This window comes from Heterocephalus glaber, unplaced genomic scaffold (assembly GCF_053883595.1).
Source record: "Heterocephalus glaber isolate CG9 unplaced genomic scaffold, H.glaber_assembly_v1.0 deba00001504, whole genome shotgun sequence".
Lineage (NCBI taxonomy): Eukaryota > Metazoa > Chordata > Mammalia > Rodentia > Bathyergidae > Heterocephalus > Heterocephalus glaber.
In genome coordinates this window covers 28,373,040-28,397,923 of record NW_028258324.1, presented here as the reverse complement: position 1 = coordinate 28,397,923, position 24,884 = coordinate 28,373,040, and the positions used below count along the sequence as shown (strand labels likewise).

The window sequence follows — 24,884 nt, the reverse complement described above, 5'->3', positions numbered from 1 at the left end:
TCCCTCACTGCCCTTCTTTCTTCATGGATGGGTGGAAGAACTGACACACGAGCAGATAGATAAATAGATAGATAGATAGATAGATAGATAGATAGATAGATAGATTAGATGATAGATAGATAGATAGATAGATAGATAGATAGATAGATAGATAGATAGATTTTTTTTAAAGCTACTGAAATAATCTTAGGTGAAAGAATTGCACCCTGAGATTCATCAAAGATTTTACCTGACACCTCTGCGGCGGCAGGTGCAGAGCGGGGGCCGTGTGGCATGCTCCCTGGATGTGAGAGCCAGCAGGGCCAGCGGCGGCTGCCTGAAAGCGATGGGCAGGGCCATGACGGGAAAAAATTGCTGACTACAATTGCCCTCTATAAATTCTTGTCAGCTCCTTGGGATTTGGAAAGAAAATGCCCGGTGGCATACCTAGTGAAAGTAATGGGCTCTCAAGAGGTAGTCCATCTAAGAAAAACAGACTTTCCTTGAAGTTTTCTCAGAAAAAGGAAACTAAGAGAGCCGTAGATTTTACAGACTCTCAAGAAAATGAAGAAAAAGCTTCCAAATATACAGAATTAGAAATTGACCAAGTTGTTCCTGCAGCACAGTCCTCACCTATAAGCTGTGAGAAAAGAGAAAACTTGCTGTCGTTTGTGGGACTGAATAATCTTGTCAATACTTGTTATCTTAATAGTATACTTCAGGTATAATATTTTTGTTCTAGTTTTAAATCTGGAGTGAAGCACTTATTTAATATTATTTCAAAGAAGAAAGAGGAGCTAAAGGATGAAGCCAATCAAAAAGACAAAGGAACTCAACCCTATGTACAAAGGATATCTACAGCACGACGCTTAGGAAGTATTAGTGTATTTTGGGAAACATTCAAGAAACATGCCAACTCCTAAAAAAAGAATAAATAAAAAATGTGACAGAATTACCTACAAAGGTGGGGGGAAACCCCATCAGGAAGAGGAAGTGAGTAGAATTAACAGCATGAAATACACAATATGAAGAATTCTGAGGACTATAAAGAAAAACCTCCAAAAGGGAATAGGAAAAGAAACAGTGACACTGAATTTGGCAACATGAAGAAAAAAGTTAAAGTTTCCAAGGAACACCAGTCATTGGATGAGAACCAGAGACAAACGAGATCAAAAAGAAAAGCTACTGGGGATACATTAGAGAGTTCTCCTAAAGTAATCCACAAGTTTGTTTCTAAAAGTGGAAGCAGAAAAACCTCATGAAAGAAGTCAAGAGTTAAAATAAATTGGTTAAAATCTGCAACAAAGCAACCCAGCATTCTTTCTAGATTCTGTAGTCTGGGAAAACTAACAGCAAAACAAGGATCCAAAGGACAGTCTAAAGAAAGTGAATCTGGTCTTGAAGAGAACTTCAGGAAGTATGAAAGTGACAACTCATGGTTGTGGACTTGAATCTCCAGAAAATATCAAACCTATAGATGTTAATGAAGGTAAGCCCATAAACAAAGATGAGAGCAAATTGGTTTTGAACTAGTGGAAAAAATATTTCAAAGTCAGCTGATATTAAGGACTTGTTGCTTGTGAAAGTCTAACAGAAAAAAGAGAAGATTTCCAGGATATCAGTGTACCAGTATAAGAAGATGAGTTTTCCAAAGTAGAGGAGAGTTCTGAAATTTCTCTAGAGCCAAAAACAGAAATGGAAGACTTGAGATGGGCAATTTCACAGTTTGCTTCCGTGGAGAGGATTGTAGGAGCAGATAAATATTTCTCTGAAAAAGGCCATCATTACACTGAAGCTGAACAAAGTCTTTTGTTTGACAGAATACCTGAAGTTATAACCATTCATTTAAAGCGCTAGTTGCTTGGAGTTTGTTACGGTGGTGGACTTTCCAAGATCAACACTCCCTTACTGACACCTCTTAAATTGTCGCTAGAAGAATGGAGCACAAGGCCAACCAATGACAGCTATGGATTATTTGCAGTTGTAATGCACCATGGCATTACAATTAGCAGTGGACATTACACTGCTTCTGTTAAAGTCACCGACCTCAACAGCTTAGAACTGGACAAGGAGAATTTTATGGATGACCAGATGTGTGATGTGAGTAAGCCAGAGCCATTGAATGAGGAGGAAGCAAAGGGTGCAGTTGAAAATTATGACAATGAGGAAATGTCCATGAGAGTTGGTTGAAATACACACCCAAGTAAAGCTTTGAACAAAAAAAATATAGAAGCTGTTGGACTTCTTGGAGGACAAAAGAGCAAAGCAGATTGTGAGCTCCACAACAAAGTGTCTAATCCTGATAAGGCTGCCAGTACAATATTTGCTGAAAGCAGAAGTTCTGAGACTAACAGTACTAATGGGACCCATGAAGCAGACAGAAACAAGGAATCCAGTGACCAAACAGACATTTATATGAGTGGATTTGAGAACAAAATTTCCTGTGTAGTGCAAACTTTAAAGGAGTATGAGGGGAAGTGGCTGCTTTTTGATGATTCTGCAGTGAAAGTTACCGAAGAGAAGGACTTTTTGAATTCTCTTTCCGCTTCTACATCTCCTCCTTACTTGTTATTTTATAAGAAATTATAGAGTGGATGTATTTTCCCTGTATATATATTAAATAGGCCTGGCCAATATTGATAATGTTGATTACAGAAGTCTTTTAGCTTATCTTTTACAGCGATTGGATATTATGGGTCTCTCTGGATTTTTATATAATAGTGAGATTTGAAATACTTTAAAACCATGTTAATTTTTAGAATTCATTTTCCTTCATAGAGACAAGTGATGTATTAGTTCCTGGGAACAAACTTGTATAGATTATGAATTGAATTATTCAAAATGGAAGCATTTAATCCTTTTGGATTTACACCAATATTTTGTGTTTGCTTCTTAAAATAAAGTGCTTGTATTTGTATCCTGCATATTTTGGAGAAATTATCTACATGACGTTTATAAGCCTGTGCTTTTTTGCCTAAGAAGCAGAATCTCATTCAGTACATTTAGTTTTATCAGAAGTCTGATCTCTGATGGGCTATATCACAGGCACAAAACCTAGAAAGTGTATATTCCTGGTGGGGTGTGCATTTGGTGCCTTGAATCACTTTGGAAATTGTCCCAGAAAAACCAGGCAGTCCCCTTTATCTTCACAAGAATTTTATATATATTTATGAAGATGATTCTGTATTCTAGTACATCCTTTTGGGCATGGACCGATTTGTATTTCTTCATACTCATTCTGCACGATCTGTGTATAATATATCAAACTTAAGAGAGGTATGAGTTTAAATTTCACTTTTTTTAAAACTAGAAGGTCAATAAAACTTAAATTGTATACAAAGGCAAAAAAAAAAAGATTTTACCTGAGTATCTGACTATTTGGAAGAACAATCAGTCTAATGGTAAAGGCAGGAAATTGAATTAGTTTCATTTTTGACATACATGAGTTTCAAGTGACCGTGAGACACAATTGCTACATCTCAATTTCTGTACTGTAAAAATAGGAATAATATATGTCTTGCTTACCACACGGAGTTTTAGAAGGAGTTGAATGTATAAAAACATTCTAAGGTAAAATATATTAAAAGACTCTTGACTAGAAACAATTCTCCACTTCTTTGGCTTCTCTAAGAAATGATTTTCCTAAGCACCAGTTTCTTGTTCCAAATTTACCTCACAAACCCCCAAGTGGAATGAATTTTCCTATTTGGTGAATTTGACATAAGGAACAGGAAAGTTTACTAGCACCTCTCCTGCCCTCCCTTTGAAGAATGGCCACCGGAAAGTGTGATGTGTAAATTCAGTTCAACAAACATTGTCCTGTGACTGCTATGTGCCACATGCTACACTAGACTTTGGAGGTTGAATGAGTAGTGCTTTTTAAGCAGTGCTTGTATCCCGTACATTTTCAAATTAAATTTCATTATGGAAACTCGTTTTCAGAGTCTGAGGTCAGCAATGTTCATGGAAAAGACAGCATTAAAAAACTTGGTGCTTTTGTTTGTTTAAGTATTGGAACCAGATACTCTTTTCTCACTTTTATATTCCAATGTATAATCCAAAGATTTGGATTTCCCCTTCCAGTTAGGCTGGAATCTTATGTTTTTACTACTATCACTTGGTGGTAGCTATTAAAACCATTATAAGGTCATTATATAAGTGAAAGAGAAACAAAAAAATTAAACAAGAAGCAACAAAAACAAAAAGAAAAGAGAAACAAATACTAACCCAGGTCTTTTTCATCATGAAAATTGCACCAAGGTTTTTAAGTTTTAAATTCATAATGAATTAAATATATTAAAGAAGCTACAATGACTGAGCAATCCATGGTCATTGTGCTTCTGGTAGTCCCAGAAATAAACAGTTACAATTGTGAGGAACCTCTAAAAATACAAATCATATGTTTATCAGTTGTGCCTCAGAATAAACCTTTGACTCTGCATCTGACAATCAGTATGTGCTTCCAAAAGCCTAAGTGACTAGTAAGGATTCCACAAGCTTCTATCTGCTGGTCATGGGCCCAGAAAAGGTGAGGATTATATATGAACCAGTGGGTCTGATAATGTGGGTATCTGTAACTTGGAAAGCAGAAGAGATTATGAGAGGATCCTAGCTGCTCTGATGAGTTCAAATGTCTCGGCCTAGTAAAACTACATCTCATGAACAGAAAAGATGTATGACAATAATTACACAACCACTGTGGGTAATCATCAGGAAACCATGGAAAATAGGAGACGTGCCAGGAGACTGAAGAATGGAAAACGTTGTTCCAATTTTCAGAAGAGGAAGAAGATAGATTTACAGAAGGAGGAATTACAGATCAGAGGACTTGACAATAATTTTAGATTATTTTTCAGAAGAGCACATAAATACAAAACAAAAAGAAGTGATGACCAGAGTGAGAATAGCTTCATTAAGAATATCTCACTTTAGACTAACTTCACTGCTCATTTCTTTACAGTATGGCCACATTAGTATATGAAGAAGGTATATTATAAATCATATTCAGCAAATTATTAGTCAAGTGTTTCATGATAACTTTATGTAAATGATTGGTGGAAGATAAACCCTAAATTAGAACAATTAACTATGAATAAATAAATGATGATATCCTCATCCAAAGAGTACAGACTTCCATAGCTATGGGCTGTGTAGTTCTCTCTCCTTGGCCTTGTCCTCACCAGTATTTTCAACCTTTTAGTATCATCAAACTTAATGGGAAAGCCACAAATTCTTAAGTCTGTCTACCTCTGAAAAAGTACAATCCAAAATGAATCTTTTTCCTTTTCTTTGTATATGTTTGTGATACATAATACATTTGTATTAGGGAATTGGTACATATACATGTGGCATCTTAATCATTTTTCCTTCCCCTTCTCCTCTGATCCCTCCTGTCTCTTTACTACATTGGTATAAACAATTATATGTATTAAATCCAAAACCCTACTCTAACCACAAGTGATTGGAAACAATTCCATGAAAAAGAAAACAGTCCGTGAACCCAAGAAAATACTCATGGACTTAGCCTTAGGGAAGTAGAAAATCTGCCTTGAAGAGGCTCACCCAAAAACTCTTCTCTCAGGGCCTTCCTACATCAGATGTGTGTAGTCTTAATCAAGTATTGTCATTAGAAAGAGTAATTGCTGGGATAAATTTAAATTATGTACTTTGAAGATCTAGTCCTTTGGGGGCTTGCTGTGTTAAAAGCAAGAGAATCCAGAATGATATTTCTTACATAAACCATAATGTTTTCTCATAAACCAAAATGATGTTCTTTTGTGTCCTTATAACATTAAAGGAAATGCCTTATCACCTGAGCACTAAATGTGAGGATTAAATGAAGACAGAATTATAGTTAATGTGATGTATTATAGAATTAAGCTTTGACAAGAACATCCCATTAGAATAATGAACCATATTGAACAAAATGAGCCTTAAAAGGCAAAGTAAAGAGAAAATAAGCTATTCTGAGAGTCTAATAAATTTAAGTACTTTATGTATTTAACAGGAACAAATATTAAGGTTTACAATAGAAATGAGCATGGATTTACGGTGAGGCTAATGCAACATCAGCTTGAGGGCCATTTATGAGCACGGGCACTTCTCATAGTTGCCATTAAGGGCTACAATGACAGGATTGACAGATAAAACACAGTATGCCCAATCAAATTTGAATTTCAGATAAATAATACTATCTAACTTAAGTATGTCTCAAATGCTGAATTCATTTGCTAAATAAATCCTATAGAGGGTGGGCAAAGTGACCCTGGACCAAACGGTATCCTCTCTTCCCTGTGATGATCTTAGATCCATAGCTGGAGCTCACAGAATACTAGCTACCTCTGTATCTACTGGGACTCAGGGACGCCCTTGTTCTAGGTGGACCATGGTTTCTCTTTGACCACAAGCAGAAGGACATTAATGAGTTTCTGCCCTGCTCTCTGCTCAAGGGTCAATGTCAGACTTTATGACATCTCTCCATTTCTTCCCACCTCCACTTTATCGCCATCATCTAGGACCAGTGGCCAGGAAGCAGGCAGCTAGGTTCTGGCCAACCTAGAATTTGCAGCTAACAACATTAAGACAGAGATCAAAGAGTTGCAAGCATCTGAAGATTTGCTCCTAAAAATGGTGCCACCTGAGTGAGAAGCTGCAGCTGGAGCTACATATGCAGTATTGCTGATAATGAGCACTGAAGCTGAAAGAAAAAAGAACTTTACAAAACCATTAATAATTTTAAAAATGAATTTTGACACATTATTGTAAAGTGGACTTTTTTTGTTCTTCCCATTGAAATTACAGAGTGAGTTAAATGAAGATAATGCACCCAAATAAAAAAATAGGTAATTCAGAGGCATATCAAGAGGACTCTTGATACTACAGTATCAGTACTGTATATTTTTTTTAACTTTCTATTGAAATATAATATTTATACATCTTTATGGGATACTTTATAACTCAATACATGTATACAAAATGTAATCAAATCAGGGCAATAAGCATTTCCATCTCTTCAAATATTGATCATTTTTATGTGTTGGGAAGTTCATATTCTTCTGGTCATTTTGAAATATATCAGAGATTTTTTTAACCAGGTTACCTTACTGTGCCATAAAAAAAATAGAACGAATTCTACCACTCTGGGTTTTCTAATCCCTTTTCCCTCCCCTCCATAATTTGTTTTGTCGAGAACTTTTGCATCTAATTTATTAAGGGTATTGATCTATAGTTTTCTTTTTTTGTTGCATCTTTATCTGGTTGGTATCACAGTAATGCTGGTCTTGTTTGCAAATGGGAAAGGGACCAAGAGATGGAAGGAGGAAAAGGAAAGGGGATGAAAATGTAATTAAGATGTATTATGTACAGGTACCAACTTGCTATGAGGAATGTAATCATTGTACACTGAAAACGTGTACTGATGAAAACTGGAAAAAGTTTGGCTGAGTTCCATTTCATTTTTTAAAACAGTTTAAGAATTAGAATTAGTTCTTTTAAATGTTTTATAGAATTTGGCAGTAAAGCCCACAGGTCCTGGTCTTTTCTTAGATGGGAGACTTTTAATTTTACTCGATCTCATTACTCATTGTAACTTTTAGATTTTCTATTTCTTCTTGACTCAATTTTGGTATTTCTATGTGTTCAGGAATTTATCCATTTCTTTTAGGTTTTCCATTTCTTAGCACCTGATGGTTCAAATTAGTTATGATTCCAGTAGTATCAGTTATAATGTCTGCTTTTTCTTTTCTGATTTTATTGACTTGGCTTTTCCTCTTTTATTCTTGGTTAACATAGCTAAAGATTTGTCAATTTCCAAAAACCTTTTACAAAAACCAACTCTTTCTTTCACTGATCGCCTCTGGGGGTTTTATTGTTGTTTTATTTTATTTTATTTTTTATATTCTGATCTATATTTTTTCCTGAGGTACATGAGATACAGTTTTAAATTGAAAATTTTCTAGTTTTTGATATATCTATTTATTTGCTATCAACATTCCTTTTAGCACTGCTTTTGATGCATCTTACAGATTTTGATGTTTCATTTTCATTTTTTCAAGAAATATTTTTATATTCTGTTTAATTTCCTCAATTATTCATTGAATATTTAGAGCATATTATTCGATTTTCATGTATTTGTATATTTTCTCTTCTTCCTTTTGCTGATTTATCATTTTATTCTGTTGTAGTCTGATTAGATACAAAATATGATATCATTTTTAAAAATGTATTAAGACTTATTTGTGGTCTAACATATGATCTATCCTAGAAAGTGTTCAACATTCTGTTGAGAAAAAGGTATATTCTGCTGCTATTATATAAAATATGGTAAATATATTTGCTCTATAACATGGTTTAGCTCAAATGTTTCTTTGTTGATTTTCTTTTCTTTTCTGTCTGGGTGATGTGTCCATTAAGGAAAGTGGGATGTTAAAATCCCACTTATTATTTTATTGTTATTATTGCTATTTTATCTATCTCTCCCTTTAGATCTAGTGTTATTTGCTTCATATATATCACTGATACAGTATTGGGTGCATATATACTTATAATCATATATCTTTGCTAAATTCATCCTTTTATCATAGTAACTTCCTTTGCTTTCCACAATTTATTTAGTCAGCTTCTTCTCATTTAATAGTTACTCCTGCTTACTTTCATTTTCCATTTGTGTGATATAATTTTTCAACTCTTCATTTTCAGTCTATAGGAACCTTTATTTGTGAAGCAAGTTTCTTGTAGGCAGCATATATCTGGTCATGATTATTTTACCTGTCTATGTCTTTTGATTGGTGAATTTAATTTATTTGTATTCAAGCCTATTATTGATAGGTCTGAACTTTCTCTTGTCATTTTGTTAATTGTGCTCTGCTTGTTTTATATATTATTTGTCCGTTTCCACTCTTCGTTTATCTTTGTGATTTGGTAGTTTTCTATCATGATAAGGTTTGATTGTGTTCTCTTTCTCTTTCATGTAGCACTTTTTCCAGTGAAATTTATACACTCTCTCCCCTAATGCTAGCAATCATCCTTTTGTTTCAGTTTAAGACTCCATTAAGCATTTATTGTAGGTCTGGCACAGTAGTGAATGCTTCCCTCAGTTTCTGCTTATCTGGGAAAGACTTTATTTCTCCTTTATTTCTGAAGAATAGTTTGCTGAGTGTAGTGTTCTTTCTTAACAGGTTTCTTTCTTTCTTTGTGTGTGTGTGTGCGTGCGCGTGTGTGTTGTTTTCTGAGGCAGGGACTCACTATGTGATTCAAGCCTTAAACTCACTATGTAGCCCAGATTGACCTCGAACTCCCAAGGACCTTTTCTGTGGCAGCCTACCTGGTGCTGAGATTACAGGAATTTGCCAACATAACTGGTCTTCCCTTTCTCTTTCTCTCTCTCTCTCTCCTCTCCTCTCTCTCTCTCTCTCTCTCTCTCTCTCTCTCTCTCTCTCTCTCTCTCTCTCTCTCTCTCTCTCTCTCTTATCTTTCTTTCCTTTGACTATATCATCCCACTCTCTTCTAGCCTATAAGGTTTCTGCTGAGAAAACTGCTGTAAGTCTAATGGACATTTCTTTATATCTGCCTTGATACTTTCCTCTTGTTCTTTTTAGATTTTTCTTTGTCTTGTAATTTTGACTACAGTATGTTTTCCTGAAGATCTTTTTTGGTGGAATGATCTCCTTGTATCTGGATAGCCATATATCTTTGAAGATGTTGGAAATTTTCAGCTATTTCATGACCTAAGTTTTTAATGCCATTTCTCTTTTCTCCTTCTAGAATTCTTATAATGGAAATATTTGTTCCATAGGTTTTTCAGGATTTCTTCATTTGTTTTTTTTTTTTCTTTCTTTTTGCTTTTCTTGTGGGGCAGGGTGTCATTTTGGGGAGAGTCTAACTAGGTCAATTCAAAAGATTTGTTCTCATGTTCAAAAAACCTTTCTTCTGCTTGTCCTAGTATGTCATGGAAGTTCTTAATTGCATTTTTATTTCATTAATTGAAGTTTTCAGTTCCAAGATTTCTGATTGGTTATTTTTCATGATTTCTATCAGTTTGCATTTTCCATTCATACCTTGAATTGTTTTCCTCATTTCTGCTTATTGTCTACATGCATTCTCTTGAAAGTTGCTAAATTTCCTTAAAATCATTATTTTGAATTATTTTGGGGGTATTTCATAGATTTCTTTCACACTGGGACATAATTCTGTAGAATTAATGTATTCTTTTGAAGTTTCATGCTTCCTCTCATGCTTCTTCTGTATTTACAGTGAGGTCTGTACATCTGGTTTAGTAGTTTCTTTTTTCAATTTTAAGGAGTTGGTTTTTTTGTTTTGGGGGGTTTTTTTTCTGTAACAGGAATCATCAAACTCAGGACCTTGTGCTTGCAAGGCAGGCAGTGGAACCACTGAGCTAAATCCTGGCCCCTTACGGAGTTGGTTTTATAGGAAATGATTTATCTTCATTTACATGGGACATAAGGTGTTATTTGGATGAGTACTTTGGCTTTGGTTATAAGAGAGCTCAAAAATGTAGCCTCTGAGTAATTTCTTTAGTTCTAATTGATGCCAGCAGTGGGTTTGAGTCCCTTAGTCATCTAGTCTGCAGCAGTTCATGAAAGTAGTTGTACAATTTTGTGGTGGATGCAGTATTCCAAAGATGAACATTCTTGAGTTCCACAGAGTCTAACACTGATGGTACTAGGGCCTGTGAAAGTACTTTCCACAGTTTTAGTGGGGAAGAATGTGGAGAACACTGTACCCAGGTCATACAGGTCAAGTACAGGTGGCAACAGCATCTATGGTCCCAGAGCCACAGGATGTGAAGGGGGCCTTCTGCCGGTTCTACAGAATGAGTGTGGGTGATTCTGGTATCTGTGGCAATGGTAACCACAGATTTAATTATTGAGATACAAAGTTGAACTTCTCTAGGTAATCTAGAGTAATTAGAGATCATGCTTTGTCTTATAGCACTCGTTTCTTCTGTCATAGAGTTATTGTTCTCAAATGGGACTTTTTCTAGGACCCAGCAGACACATTTGGCTGATTCCATGATTTTAACTACCAACAGCTGTGGTTCCTATACCTTGAGCTACAGAGAAGAAATTTTCTAGCTCCTACAGTATGTGCAGATAATGTTGGAGTTTGACATGCTGCTGGTATCCACTTCTCTAGAAATACAGGACATGAAAGAAACTTTCCCTGGGTCACGAAAGGTAACACAGGTGATTCACATTTCTGGAGCTATAGAACATGGATGGAACCTTCCACAGGTCCTGAGAGACAGGCACAAGTGATTCCAGGGATTTTGGAGCTTAAAGTTACAGTCCTGAAGCCCTGGGGTTAGAAGAAGATCTTCCTAATCCTATGAGGTAAGCATGGGTAGACCAGGGTTTACCACTGTGGTAGCCACCAATTCTGAAGCTGAAGGATGTTCAGGGGTCTGTCTTTTGCCCTGTAAGGCTCATACTGTCCCAAGGGTTTCTGGATGTAGTAGGGGGCTCACTGCTGACCACTAAAGCAGGTTGGCATTTAGCCATGACTATTGTAGCACATAGAGTGCTAGGTGTTGGGGAGCACCCAATGTGTGCTCTTTCTTTGGAGTAGAGTACTTAGGAATGGCAGTCTGCTGCACAGTGACATTGCTAATACTTTCCCATTTCCCATTTACCTTTTCCCAGCCAGTAGGCTAGGATTAAATTTGAAATTTGTTTTGCTCCTTTCTCTAGGTTGCCTTTCCAACTCTCCATGCTGTTTAGAGTTCCTAGCAGTTCCTTGTGAGTTCCACAGTTCTCCCTCAATTTGTTTAGTTCTTCCTGTTTTGCCCTGGTTCTTCTCTGTAGATGGGTCATGTGCAGGGCACTTCTATTCAACCAAGTCAGAGGAGGATCCTCTGTTTACTTTCTTTTAAAGGATTCTCAAAAGTCTATGTGCTTTAGGCTGCACAAAACCTAGGTCAGACCCTGAGTAGAATAAAACTAAAAACTACAACCAAAAGAAGAAAAAGAGTAAAAATGAAAGAAATAACATTTCTGAGAATCCATTGCCATGTTTCAGGTTCAGTGATGAAAGTAGCTCATGCTTAATAAAAAGCTTTCAATATGTCAAATGCTATTTAAGGAGTTATACATCATTGCATTTAATCAACATGCTATGAAAAGAAAAGCACTCTTAGTACTATCTCCATGATGTAAAGAATCTGAAATTCAAATACATAAAGTAGTGTGCTCAGGTCATTAATGCATTAATTGATGGAAATAGAATCAAAACCTAGTTTTTAAAACAATATACCTCCCCCTTCCCTCTCTCTCCCTCTCCTGCTGCCCTCTTCTCTTTCTTGTCTTCCTCTTTATACTTATTCCCCTTCTTTTACATTAGAAATCATTCTCTGGATCAATTAATACTGGGATTTAAATGGTCACTTGATCTTTTATCTCTATCTACCATTTTACTAGATATGTACCATCTAAGGTAATACAAAAATTACCTAAGTCCAAAAGCATTTACAGGAATATTTAAATATCTTTCATTCACTGGTATATAAAGAAGCCATTACATACTCTTCAGAAATGTATTAGGCCCAAAAGAAATTCTGAGATCTTATTTTTCTTTGGGAATGGAAGCTCCACAGACATTTTGATGAGGAGATTACATTTCTGAAAACAGACCAAGCATGAGGCCTAAGTGAGCCAGAAAGGAGTAAATCCAGCTCCCTGTGGTGTCTTCTGGGCCTATTCAGCTGAGTGAGTCAAACATCTCTCCTGTTTTCCTGAGCCAGATTGGGCTGGATAGTCTGTCACTTAGATCCAAGAGACTATTAACAGGCATGTTTCCAATGAAAAAAGTGACTATTCTGAAGTCAGCAGTGGGTTTTGTAGCCAATGGGCTATGGAACAAAGTTTCCTACAAATTCTACCAAAAATTAGAAAGCTCAAATCTGTACATGAATAGGTCAGGTCAACAAAAGCAAATTCAGCAGCTTAATACTGGGCACTCTTTACTCACGTATTCTGAGCTATGCAAACTTCTCCTTCATATGTGTTCATACAAAGATCATGATGACAGTGGCAGCCTGTGTGACTTTTGGCACTGCAGTGCACACATATTCTTCATAAAACCCCTCATGTAGAGGGTGGGACGACGGACTTCAGCAGGAGTTGAGTAAAGGTGATGGTGAGGAAAACAGCACTTTGGTAACTAAGATGATAGGAAAGAAAGAACAGAAGATTGTAGTTAAATCTGGAGAAATTTTTCAGAAAAGGGGAAAATTACATCAAGACAAAAGAATAAGGAAATGGCAAGAATTTATTTTTATTAGAAGAGCTAGAAGAACTGGCCAAGAAAAACCATTACACACAAATCATGGGTCAAAAAATTGCAGGAAAAAGCCAAACTTAAGTTGACTTAAGTGTACAATAAAAACATTGTGATAATAATAAAATCTATGGAAAATATCTTAAAGAGAAAACTTTATACTTATACTTTAAAAGAGCAACTAAAAGATAAAATAACATAATATAAAAAACCCTATGTTATAGCAGGTTTTTTGAAAGATTAATTTGAGATGAGTTACTTTAGTGTTACTTAATAATTTCATAAATATTAGCAATTCATAGACAAAGCTATCCAATTAAAATTTAAAGTCTAGGGATGTAGCTCAGTGATATAGGGCTTGCCTAGGAAGTGCAATGTCCTAGGTTTGATCTCAGCACTGCAAAAAGAAAAAAATTGTTTTAAATCAAGAAAACCAAAATGAGCCAAACAACAAAAAAAGATGTGGTTTCTGGAGGGAAGGCTTGGACAATCTGATAGACTGGAGTTCTGACAAGAAAAAGAATAAGACTTTGACGATTTCATCTTCTAATCCTTTCACTCAATTGCCCAATCTGTTTAGTATGTAGCTCACAGTTTTTCTTTTGAGTTCTGCAGATTCTACCATCAGAATTATCATGGTCATATGCTGAACAATTGTTTCCTTAATATTCAGTTACTCTAATGATAAAAAGTCAGGGGCTGGGGATTTAGCTCAGTGGTGCCACCACCTGCCTCGCAAGCGCAAGGTCCTGAGTTCAATCCCTGGTACCGCCTACCCCCCGCCCCGCCACACCACCACCACCCCAAAAAAGTCTTGGAACAAAAAAGGAGCAAAACTGGTACAGCAGGAAAATTTTTGAGAAATGCTCTGAATTTTGTACATGCTCTGATTAATGCCCTCTCCTTAAATGTGGAGGAGACTGTGAATATGATGAACTTTACTCCTTTAATTAGATTACATCATATGAAATATATGAAGGGATTTTCCAAACACTGGTACCAAGTCCCTTTGAGTTAATCAGGAGGGAGGTTGTCCTTGGTGGGCCTGACAAAATTAGGTGAGTCATTTAAAGGGATTGAACTCCTTCCCCCTGAAGAAAGGGATTAGGAGGGTGGGAGTGCAAGATGGTCAGGTGCCAAGGATGTGAGTGATGCTTCTGGGAGCTAAAAGCAGTCCTCTGCCAATATCCAGTAAGAAAACTGAGACTTCTACCCTACAAACACAAAGAACTAAAGTCCATAGTAATTCTCAGAATCAGATCTCTCCCTATGCAAGCCTCTAGGGTAAAATACAGCTGGCTGGTACCTTGACTTCAGCACTTTTGAGATCCTAATAGAGTGCCAGATTCCTGGCCCCCAGAAACTGGGAAATAATAGGTTTATGTTGTTTAACCAGGTAAGTTTGTTCAATTTGTTACACATCCACAGAGATCTGATTCAACTGTGAAACTCAGTAGCTACTACATCTATTAAAAAATCTTAGGCAATGTTCTCTTTGTCCATATCTAAGTACATATCAGCAACTAAATTGGAACTAAACCTTCTGTGTAATCTATATATGAGCCTCATTCAGCAATGCAGCCTTAGTTGTACCTCCTGAACTACTTGAGTTTGTCCGGGAAGAGTGTGTGCCTAAGACCTAAAGTACTTTTGTATTGAAATAGAATGTAAGGATTTTAAAATTATATTAAATAGGGCCAGGGATTTAGTTCAGTGGCACCGCACCTGCCTTGCAAGTGCAAGGTCCTGAGTTTGATCCTAGATTGCTTATATTACAGTGAAATGTGGCAGCTGAAATGATCATTTTGTTTGGTGCTAAAAGACAAAGGAGCAGGTGTATATGAATGGGAAATTATTTGCTTCACATGTGCAAGGACTTGGATCCAGGTCCTCCACTACCAAAACCATTAAGGACAGAAATGAAAAAGAAAAGATAGAAACAAAAAAATTCACTAAATTAAATGTAACAAACTACCTTTCCATTATTACCTGTCTCAAACCAACCTGTTCAATATATACCTAGTACAGTTTTTATTTACCAGAATATTTATATTGATGCAGATTTTCATAAGAAGTAAATTATTTATCCATTTTATTTGCCTGCTCTATGTGTCTGAAAAGCAAATTCTCTTTTGCTTTCCTATTCTGAAGCAGGACAACTCTAAAGTTTGGCACTTTCTTTCCTGTCTGGGACATACTTAGCAATGTGGACCAGTTAAATAAATTTTGGCAAATTTTGTTAACAATATGATTTCTACAATGTTTTATAAACCATATAATAAAGCCACTTTTGTGAAAACAATAAATTTCAAGTGGAATTAGCTGGCAATGAAATATACAGCATCAATAAGATGGTGTTCTGAATATCAGAAAAAAAATCATAGTGTAAATGTGTAGACTACCATTTTCTCAAACCAAAAGCTAGATGGAAATATATACATGGGTCATCACTGGAAGGAGACAGAAAAAAAGTAGGAAAGGAAACTGGTGTACTGAGGCCAGAGTAAAAGATTTAGTTATCACTTCATATCATTTAGAGTGCTATAATACTTAAAACATTCAAGGCAAAGTAAAATCTTCAGTATGCAGAAATCTTCAATATATAATAAAATCATTATGTTAGTCTTTCTTTTTAAAATTCGTTTTAAAATTCAATACCCTGCTTTCACTGGAATGCACATATATACTTCAACTTAAATTCCTTTAGCAATGCTCCAAACTGTAATTACTCTAATGCTGCCTAACATGAGAATTATTAGAAAGAGTGCTGGAAACAAACAGTGGCCTCAAATCATTGCAGTCAAAAGATGTAATTTTGAAAATTTTACAATAACACACCTTAGAACTTCTCATTCCCAATTCCATATCATGGATTCTGGTTTCTGGGGGGGTTTCCATCTTTTTGTCTATGTTACATTATGTACAATTTCTTCTATCTCTAGGTGTACTAATTCTTTGTACTTAATGTGTTAAATCTATCCATTGAACTCTTAATTTTACTATATATTTCTTCATTTCTGAACATGTATTTGGATCAATTTAATTCCTCCAAACATCCTTAAGGTTACATCTATTGCTTTATAGATAGTCTGTGGTCCTCGACTGATATTTCTAACACCTGAAGCCCTTGTGGGTCTTTTGTTGATACTGCCTATTCTTCCCCTTGGTGACCTGGATATCTTTGACTAATCATTGTCCTTGAAAATTTATTTGTAAGAATATTTTGAAGGATAAGGTAAAAGTATTTCCCTCCAGAAAGGATTTGCCTTTGCTTCTGCACTACCAGTCTGGGACCTGGTAGTTCAGGTTCAGTTCCAGACTTGAAATGCATTCCTTTGTGATATAATCTCAGCCTGGAAAGGCAGTTCTGTGAGCGCTCTTGTAATTCAAATATTTTCTAAGAGTAATAATGGAGTGTCAACTTATTTTAAAGACAGTCTGCTATGCACTTCCTATGTCAAGCAGAAATGAGACTTTTAACTTGTCACTTTCAGTAAAAACATTTTCAAAATCTAAGTTTAAATTTACTGCAATCAAAAAGCCTGCAGGACAAAGGCAGCTTTCAGGATGGGTTTTGTTACCACTCTAGGTGTCTATCTTTCTTTCAGTTTGTGCTGTTATTTTATTGTTAGCTCTTCATAGTTTGTAAGAAGGGTTTTAAAATAACATATTTAAGCGTTTTAGCTCTTATCAGAGTGTTGTTCCAAAATCATGACTGCAAATACTAGAAATGGGAAATCATTTTTCAAGGCTCAAAGTATTTTAAAGCAACTGCAAAAGCAATGGTGATATACAGTAAATTCATAATATTTCTATGAAAATGGCAAATTGGTACAATACATAAAAAGAGTAGAATAAATATCCTGTGCTCTGGAGTTTTATTCACTGAGGTGTACCTGAAAGCAGAAGGAGGGTGCGCCAAAATCTGTGGAGACATTTTTTATTTGTACTTTCATAGAATAAAGATGTGAAGAGCATCAGGCCGACAGTGACTGAACTCTAAGCATTACTCTTAACTCTTCTCCCCATCTGCCTTCCCTTACACTTGAATCCACAACTTTCTCTAAACTCATGGAGAATTAAGGCTTTTGGCTTAAAAAAAATGATTTACTTACCAAATGTTAATTTTTCTCCTGAATTTGTTTTTGCTGTTGCTATGAGAAATCTCTTGGCCAAGTCACTGATTCTACATAGTCACACAGAAAAAAAAAACTGATAAAACTTGCTGTGCACTACTTTCTAGATAAGAAAGATAGTTACTGAATTTTTGGCTCCAGTAGAGACATGACTATGGAGAGTCAAAAGCCCCATACCAGCACTTAGACAAGACCAGTGATTATAAATTTTGGCCATGTGGCTGGACACATGGAGGCTGACACAAGAGTCTGTTAAGTAATTTCCCACTATGGTACCAGTTTTTAGGTCTGGAAAGAATGATACATCAAGTCTGAGATTCCTTGACTTGGAGAATGAATAAAAAGAAACATGTTGAGAAATAAATACTGTGCTGTTGTTATCACTTCATTGTGTAACTTAATTGTCAAGAGCAAAAGAGATTTGGCTATTCTAAAAACAATGTTAAAATTATATAAACAATATATGTCAAAAAGTCAAAGAAATATTTTCGTGAACCTGTACTTCTCAGATTATTTACCCAAATAATGTTCCTATGAGGACTTGATTCAACCATTTCTGAGGTACACCACTATTGATTATCATTTTATTTCAACTCTTGAACAGGCTGAAATTAAAATTCTAGTTTGCACAACAAAAGTGCAGAAGACCAGACAGCTTGAAGCAAAATTAAAAAGAAAATAAAGCAAAACCTAATAAAGTCCTCACACTGCCCCATCATTGATCTCCAAAGGGGCAAGCAGCCCTTGCATTTCTAGACAGAAATCTTTTTGTTTTGCTAAGAGCCACATGTATATGATTAAGTCAGCTCTTGTTATTAGTAAGGTAAATTGTATTCTAATTTAAAATATGCATATCCTTTCCCCCTTTTTGAGGCATTCATCTCCATGGAAGGATTATAAATCCATGGTTCCTTGACATCAGATACACCCTCATGAATTGTAATTGTAACATTCCTTCTGGAAGGGAGATTTCACTCTGTTGAAATTAGGCAAAACGTATGACTTGTTATGACCAGAAATTACAGAGGTAGAACCTGTAAGAGAAAACTCAAGAGTTGCTGTGATTTCTTTTAATTGTTCCCATAAATTCCATCAGAGGCTATACTCAATAAGGCTGAGAACTATGGTAAAGATAACATGTAGTATATCTATAAATGTGTGATGAACAAGTAATATAAGAGGGAAGTAATTCTTTGTGATCTACAAGCTTTTAAGTCATTGATTATTGTTAGTTTTTTGCATCTTTACTCCTTGGCCTGTAAAATGGGATGATAATACTTGGATGTGGATATTGTGAGGATTGGAAGACTAATGTAAGAAAATGGATTGCACTCATATATGTAATACCTGGTAGACATTATTCCCCTCTTTGTTATTTAACTATATATTCATTAAATAATTAAGTAAGCAGATATGTCTGAGCTTTCCTATTTCTGGAGTAAATTCTCTCCAACAAAATTAACATACCCTCATGCAAAATTTGGCAAAAAAAGAATTTTTCTTTGGAAGTCAAAATAATAATAGCAAAATATATTGCTCCATTCCCCAAGCATTAACAACCCTCTACCATGTATCAGACACTGTATTTAGTTCTTGGGATATATACAGAGAAAAATGTAGTCTCTTTTCCTAAAGGATGGATAATCTAGTAGATTTATTAAACTTTGATTTTAAAGCTTTATAATTCAAGAAATAAACTAGAATGAGGTTACTTTTTTAATACAGTTATATTTTTTTGAGTAGAATAATTTTAATCATCAAGGTGCTATTAATACACAGGTCTGCTTTCATGATTAAATAAATTTATTGATAACTAGTATCAGTGTTGATTCTAAATTTATGCTATTTTTTAAATCACGTTAAAAATAATAGCCTAGATCTACAAGCACTTTTTTTTTTTTTGGTACTGGGGATCAAACCCAGGACCTTGCACTTTCGAGGCAGGCAGCACTGAGCTAAATCCCCGGCCCCCTCTGATTCATTATTATTTGCTGTTACGTGTAAAATGGCAATAAACACATTCATCATCAAATCTTCATATGTGTATTGCTTCGCCTGAGTCAAGTCCCTACTTTATTCTTTGGTTTTTCCACCTCACACACATTATAAAGTTTATTTACATCATGTCACAAGCCACAGAAATGGAGCTAACAAGGCACTTGAGACCACTGTTTGTGAACCACCTGAGTGAGAAATGCAGGGTAGAGCACCCATCATCATGACTAGGGAGTCCAGATTCCGCATCCACCTCTATGACTTAAGAGACAGAAAATTACTTATTAAAATATAGGCACCAATATAAATATTAACTATGAGCCCAATATTAGTTTCTAGAGAGTTTACAGGGAATGCCATAGTATTGAAGTCATTTTTCCTGACCTCAAAGAACTCAGCAAACAGCTCTCTGAGAAGAACACTGCTGTAATCCAAATTGCTATCTACTGAGAATTGAGTGGGGGAAGTAATTCAGTTCTCTGGAATCTTGGAAAGATTTACTGTATAGTGGCACATGTTTTCTATTGCACAAGACAGTGCATCAAGTTCCCTGCTAAGGTTAAACATCACTAAATCAAGTATTCTAACTGTATGCTTTTGCTCAATTCCCTGTCAGCATTGCCTTAGCAAAAGATCTACTGCAATCACTGGCAAGTTTTCCAGTCAAGTAAAATGAAGGAATTGTTTGTGGTATAATGTTTTGCTGCCAGATTCTCTCAACAAGATTAATAATTCAGCTGAAATACACAGGCAAAGGAATTGTATGCTTTCTCTCATTTGAACAAATGTTTAATTATCTGCAGACATACAGGAAAACATGTACAAAACTAAATTATACTCACTTGCTACCATTTTAAATAAAAATGCATCCTATCTCTCCTTTGCATATTGAGGAATTTTAAAAGTAAATATTTGAGTTATAAATCTTCCTAAATAAAATCTTACTGAAAACAAATGCTGTGTGACCCAAAATGTTTATTTTAGCATCCCATTCCTAAAATCAGTATTAGCCTCAACTGAGTGAAATTGAGCTGTGGGAATAGAATTAATCATTATGCTTAGTTAGGTCTTAGTAGATTTCCTGAAAATACATAAAAGCAAGAATTGTAAAGAATGAGCCACTGTGGGAAAAAAATTCACCCTATTTTCCCAGCCACAATCTCCTTTTTCAGTTTCTGAAAGAGCTGTTGGCTTTTAGCTCATTTCCCATCAAAAACAAAAATATGTCTGAATTTTTAATTTGGTAACTTACCATTATAGTATCATCTGTTAAATATATCATACTATTCCCTAAATGTCATGTAGCAAATAGTACTTGATTTCAGAGCTGCTGACAAGAGCTGTGTAGCCTCCAAATTATATCTGCCTTACTGGAAGCATGCATACAAGCCAACAAGGAATCTGTCTTTTCATTCAGGGACAACGATGTTTTCTATCATGACCAATATTCAAAGTTTTCTTTATGTTCTTTCCTACTATAGCATCATACAGACACTGACTCATGCATCAGACAAAAGCTTAATCATGAGTGAACACTGACCAGTGGCATTATAAATGTAAGCAGACAGGTAATAATCCACCAAATCTCAACGTAAAGAAGCTTTAAGATCAAAAATAGAAGATGAAATCTTGGTGGTCCTACTTAACCCAGTGTAGATTTGGGAGTGAATACATGCACCTGTATATGCACATGCACATATAATATATACTATATATACATATATATGAACACATATACACATGAGTCTATATCTATGTATAGTTCATCAGTTTCAGGAAGAATACATTATTTGGCAAAGTCTCCAATTTATGGGCAATCTACAATCTTGGCTTGTGTTCTCCTTCTGCCCTCTGGCCAGATGCCTTGTGACTATTTCACTCCTTGGGTGCATTTCCAGCAATAAGTAGAAAGGAGCAATAAAAAGTGAATATTAAATTAGTCATTTGGGCTACTTATTATTAGGCCTAGGGAGGGTCTGATGGGATAAACTGTGAAAATAGGATTCGTGGGTCCCTTGTGAATCTTAATTTCTTCACTTTATCTCTCATATTGTTATGGATAATATACAACTGGTATTACTGCCCAAATGCCACCATTTCTAAGCTTGAATAATATGTTTATTGAGTAAGCCATGAATGCCCACTGATATTCACAGTAGGTCATATTCAGAGCCAAAGCACATTTGATTCCAAAGGTCCCTGTTTAGTTTTAGTTGCATCTGTGCTATTTTCATGTTGCAGCTTAACCTCTGTGTTATTTCCGAATATAGATTAGAGTTTGCTACCTTGATAAGTACAGAAAGTTTTCTATTTCAAGTATAATTTCTAAATTGTAGAGGCAGCAACTTTGGGATGACATATATTATGCCTGTTATGCCCTGAATGTAAGTTTTGCTTAAAAAGGAAAAAAAGAAAAAGAATGAATATTCGTATAAGTCTCAAATAGTGAGGGACACTATGCCTGTCCTTTTCATTTTCCAAGCAAACTTTAACATGAGCTTTGGTGGTTTTACTCCCTAGGATAGGATGTGTAGTTGGAGCAGGAGAATGCTCATCTTCATCGTACATACTCTGTTCGGGCTCTCAGTTGATATTTTCTGTCCCTCACAAAAAGCCTAATATCAAATTACAAAAGTTCCTAAGCCCTTCCCATTAGGTAGCTAAAAACCATGTGGAACATTTTATCCTAAAATGTGGTTGTGATTTAATGGTACTGCTTTTAAAAAGTACAATTGGGAGACAAATCCTGCTGATTATCTTGTTTTGCCAGCAGATCACAGTATGAGTGATTTATAGAGACAAGTGGAACTCATTATTATTGATGAACAAGACAGTGATAGTTACAGGAAGTTATTTTTTGGCAGAATCTATGAGAAAAACATAAATTTTCAATATTAAAGGACAATTACTGTGTGAGTACAATCAAATAAAGTTAGAATCAAGACTTAATTGGTAAGTACCAAATAAAAAGGTAAAAATTATAATCCCAAATTATATTTACAGTATTTGCTCATAAAAACAGCCCCAATTTTCCATAAATAATTTAAAACAACATTAAATGATGCAGAAAGAAAAATGTTTCCAAATTTTTGAACATTTGAATTATTAAAGCTGCCTATAGTTTTCATGCAATAAACATGTTGGCCAATTAAATGTAAAGCCAAACTCATTCAAGATATATATACCTGCACTTTTTGCATGTACCCCTCCTCATATCACCCCAGTTCAATAAAAATTTCTAGTTAAATTTAGAAAAATATCAGAATTATTTCTTCTTACTCTTTTTTCATTCATTTTCATTCATGTATTTGATAAAATAAAGTATTTATAACAACTAAAAGAATACTTTTGAGAATCTAGAATTCTGAGCTTCTTTCCAAGAAATAAAACTTCACATGGTACTTTGGAGAAGATGAGTTGTAGATGTGCTAAGTCAAAGCCATTAAACCAGAAAATTTTGTTTATTTTCTGAGTTTTATAAAGGTATATAAAATATTTGTCATGATGTATGCTAGAGCTACAATATAAATTATGATTTTTATTTTGTTTTTATGATGATCACTTAGTTGTATGTACCATTTTAGTCATCTATTGCTGTGCAACAAATTTTCCTCCCAAATTAAAACTGTACTACTACTATTAACACAGTTTTCGTGGTTTAAAATGCTTTATTTTGTTGTGCATGCGTGTGTGTTGAATAGGGCTTAACACATGTCAGGCAAGCACAATTTCACTGAGCAATACTCCCAGCTTTGTTTATTTTGAGAGAGAGTCTCACTAACTTGCTTAGGGTGGCCTTGAACTTCAGGTGCTCCTGCCTCAACCTACCAAGTAGCTAGGATTACAGGTCTGTGCTGCCAAACCTGGCTGATTTAAAAAAATAAATAAAATGTATTGTGTATATCTAAGATTTACAATATTATAATAGGGGAGGGCAGAGAAGGTGAGCCAGTCCCAGCACCCGGAAGGAAGCTCCCCCACCACCATTCCATGCTCCTAGGGCACAGAAGGTGAGCCGCGCGGGCACCAGAAGCACCCCCTCACACCCACGGAAATGAGAAGACATGTAAACAAGCCTCAAAAATAGACTTCCAGATCACCTACAGCAACCCCAAAGGGAAAGGAGATGGAACAATCTGATACTCAACCACCTGGACTCTCTGAACTGGCAACAAAAGAGGATCTGGGAAAAATGAAATCAGAAATAATTACTCAGATAACAGCAAAGATTGTGCTCATGGTGCAAGACATGATTAATAAATTTGTAGAGGACACAGATGAAAAAAATAAAGGAGCTGAGGAACATGATGGAATCCCAACATAGGAAACAAATGGAATCCATAAAACAGATGCAAAAAGATTTCCAGGAAATTAAAAACTCCATCAAAAGTCTATGCAGCAAAATGAACCAATGTGAGGATAGAATTTCAGATATAGAAGATAAGATTGCAATTAGTGACCAAGAAGAGAAAAATTGCTTCAAAATTGTAAGGGACCATGAAAAATCAATCCAGCAGCTGCTAGACGATGCAAAGAAGAACAACATAAGACTGAATGGAGTCAATGAAGAAACAGGAGAGAGTGCAGATGACATAAAAATCTGTTCATAGAAGTGATGGCAGAAAAGTTCCCAAGCAGGGGAAGAGAACTTGACATACAGATAAGTGAAGCATATAGGACTACAGCTAGCCTTAATCAAAACAAATCTACACATAGGCATATAATAGTTAGGATTCCAGAAATCCAACAGAAGAACAAAATTCTACAAGCAGTGAGAGAAAAGAAACAAATCACAAACAAAGGAAAGGCCATCAGAATCACAGCAGACTTCTCAATGCAAACCCTCAAGGCAAGAAGAGCTTGGAGTGATGGATTTCAAGCCCTAAAGGAAAACAGCCTCCAACCCAGATTGATGCACCCTGCAAAACTATCTTTCAAAACTGATGGAGAGGGCCGGGGAGTTAGCTCAGTGGTTACGGCGCCTGCCTTGCAAGCGCAAGGTTCCGAGTTCAATCCTTGGTACCAAAAAAAAAAAAAAAATTGATGGAGAAATAAGATACTTTCATAATAAAGAGCACCTCAGGAACTTCAAGAATACCAAACCGGCAGTCCATTAAATTTTAGACAATATCCTAGGAAAAGACAATGAGATCACAACCCAAGGAAACCCAGCACAATGAATCCATTGGGCATGACAAATTAAACACAAAGGGGGAGAATCCAACAAAAAGAAAAAGTCATGACAAGGCTTTTAAAACATTTAACTTCATCTCCTTAGTGAGTGTATAATTCAGTCTTGTTATTGTACTGATTAGTATTTTTCTGATTCTAGAGTTGCACACCTTTCCTTGTGCTCTACTGGCCATTTATCATCTTCTTATGTCTACATTTTAATTGGGTTATCTATTAATAAGTTCTAAGAAATCTTTATATATTCTGACCATAGGTTATATGCATTGTAAATATGGTCTAAGGACTACT

At 35.6% G+C, this 24,884-nt stretch overlaps 1 pseudogene; it reads left to right on the top strand.

Annotated features, from left to right (window-relative positions):
* The first annotated feature begins 410 nt into the window (after positions 1-410).
* Positions 411-2,775, top strand: LOC101703859 (ubiquitin carboxyl-terminal hydrolase 1 pseudogene; annotated as a pseudogene).
* The last annotated feature ends 22,109 nt before the right edge of the window (positions 2,776-24,884 follow it).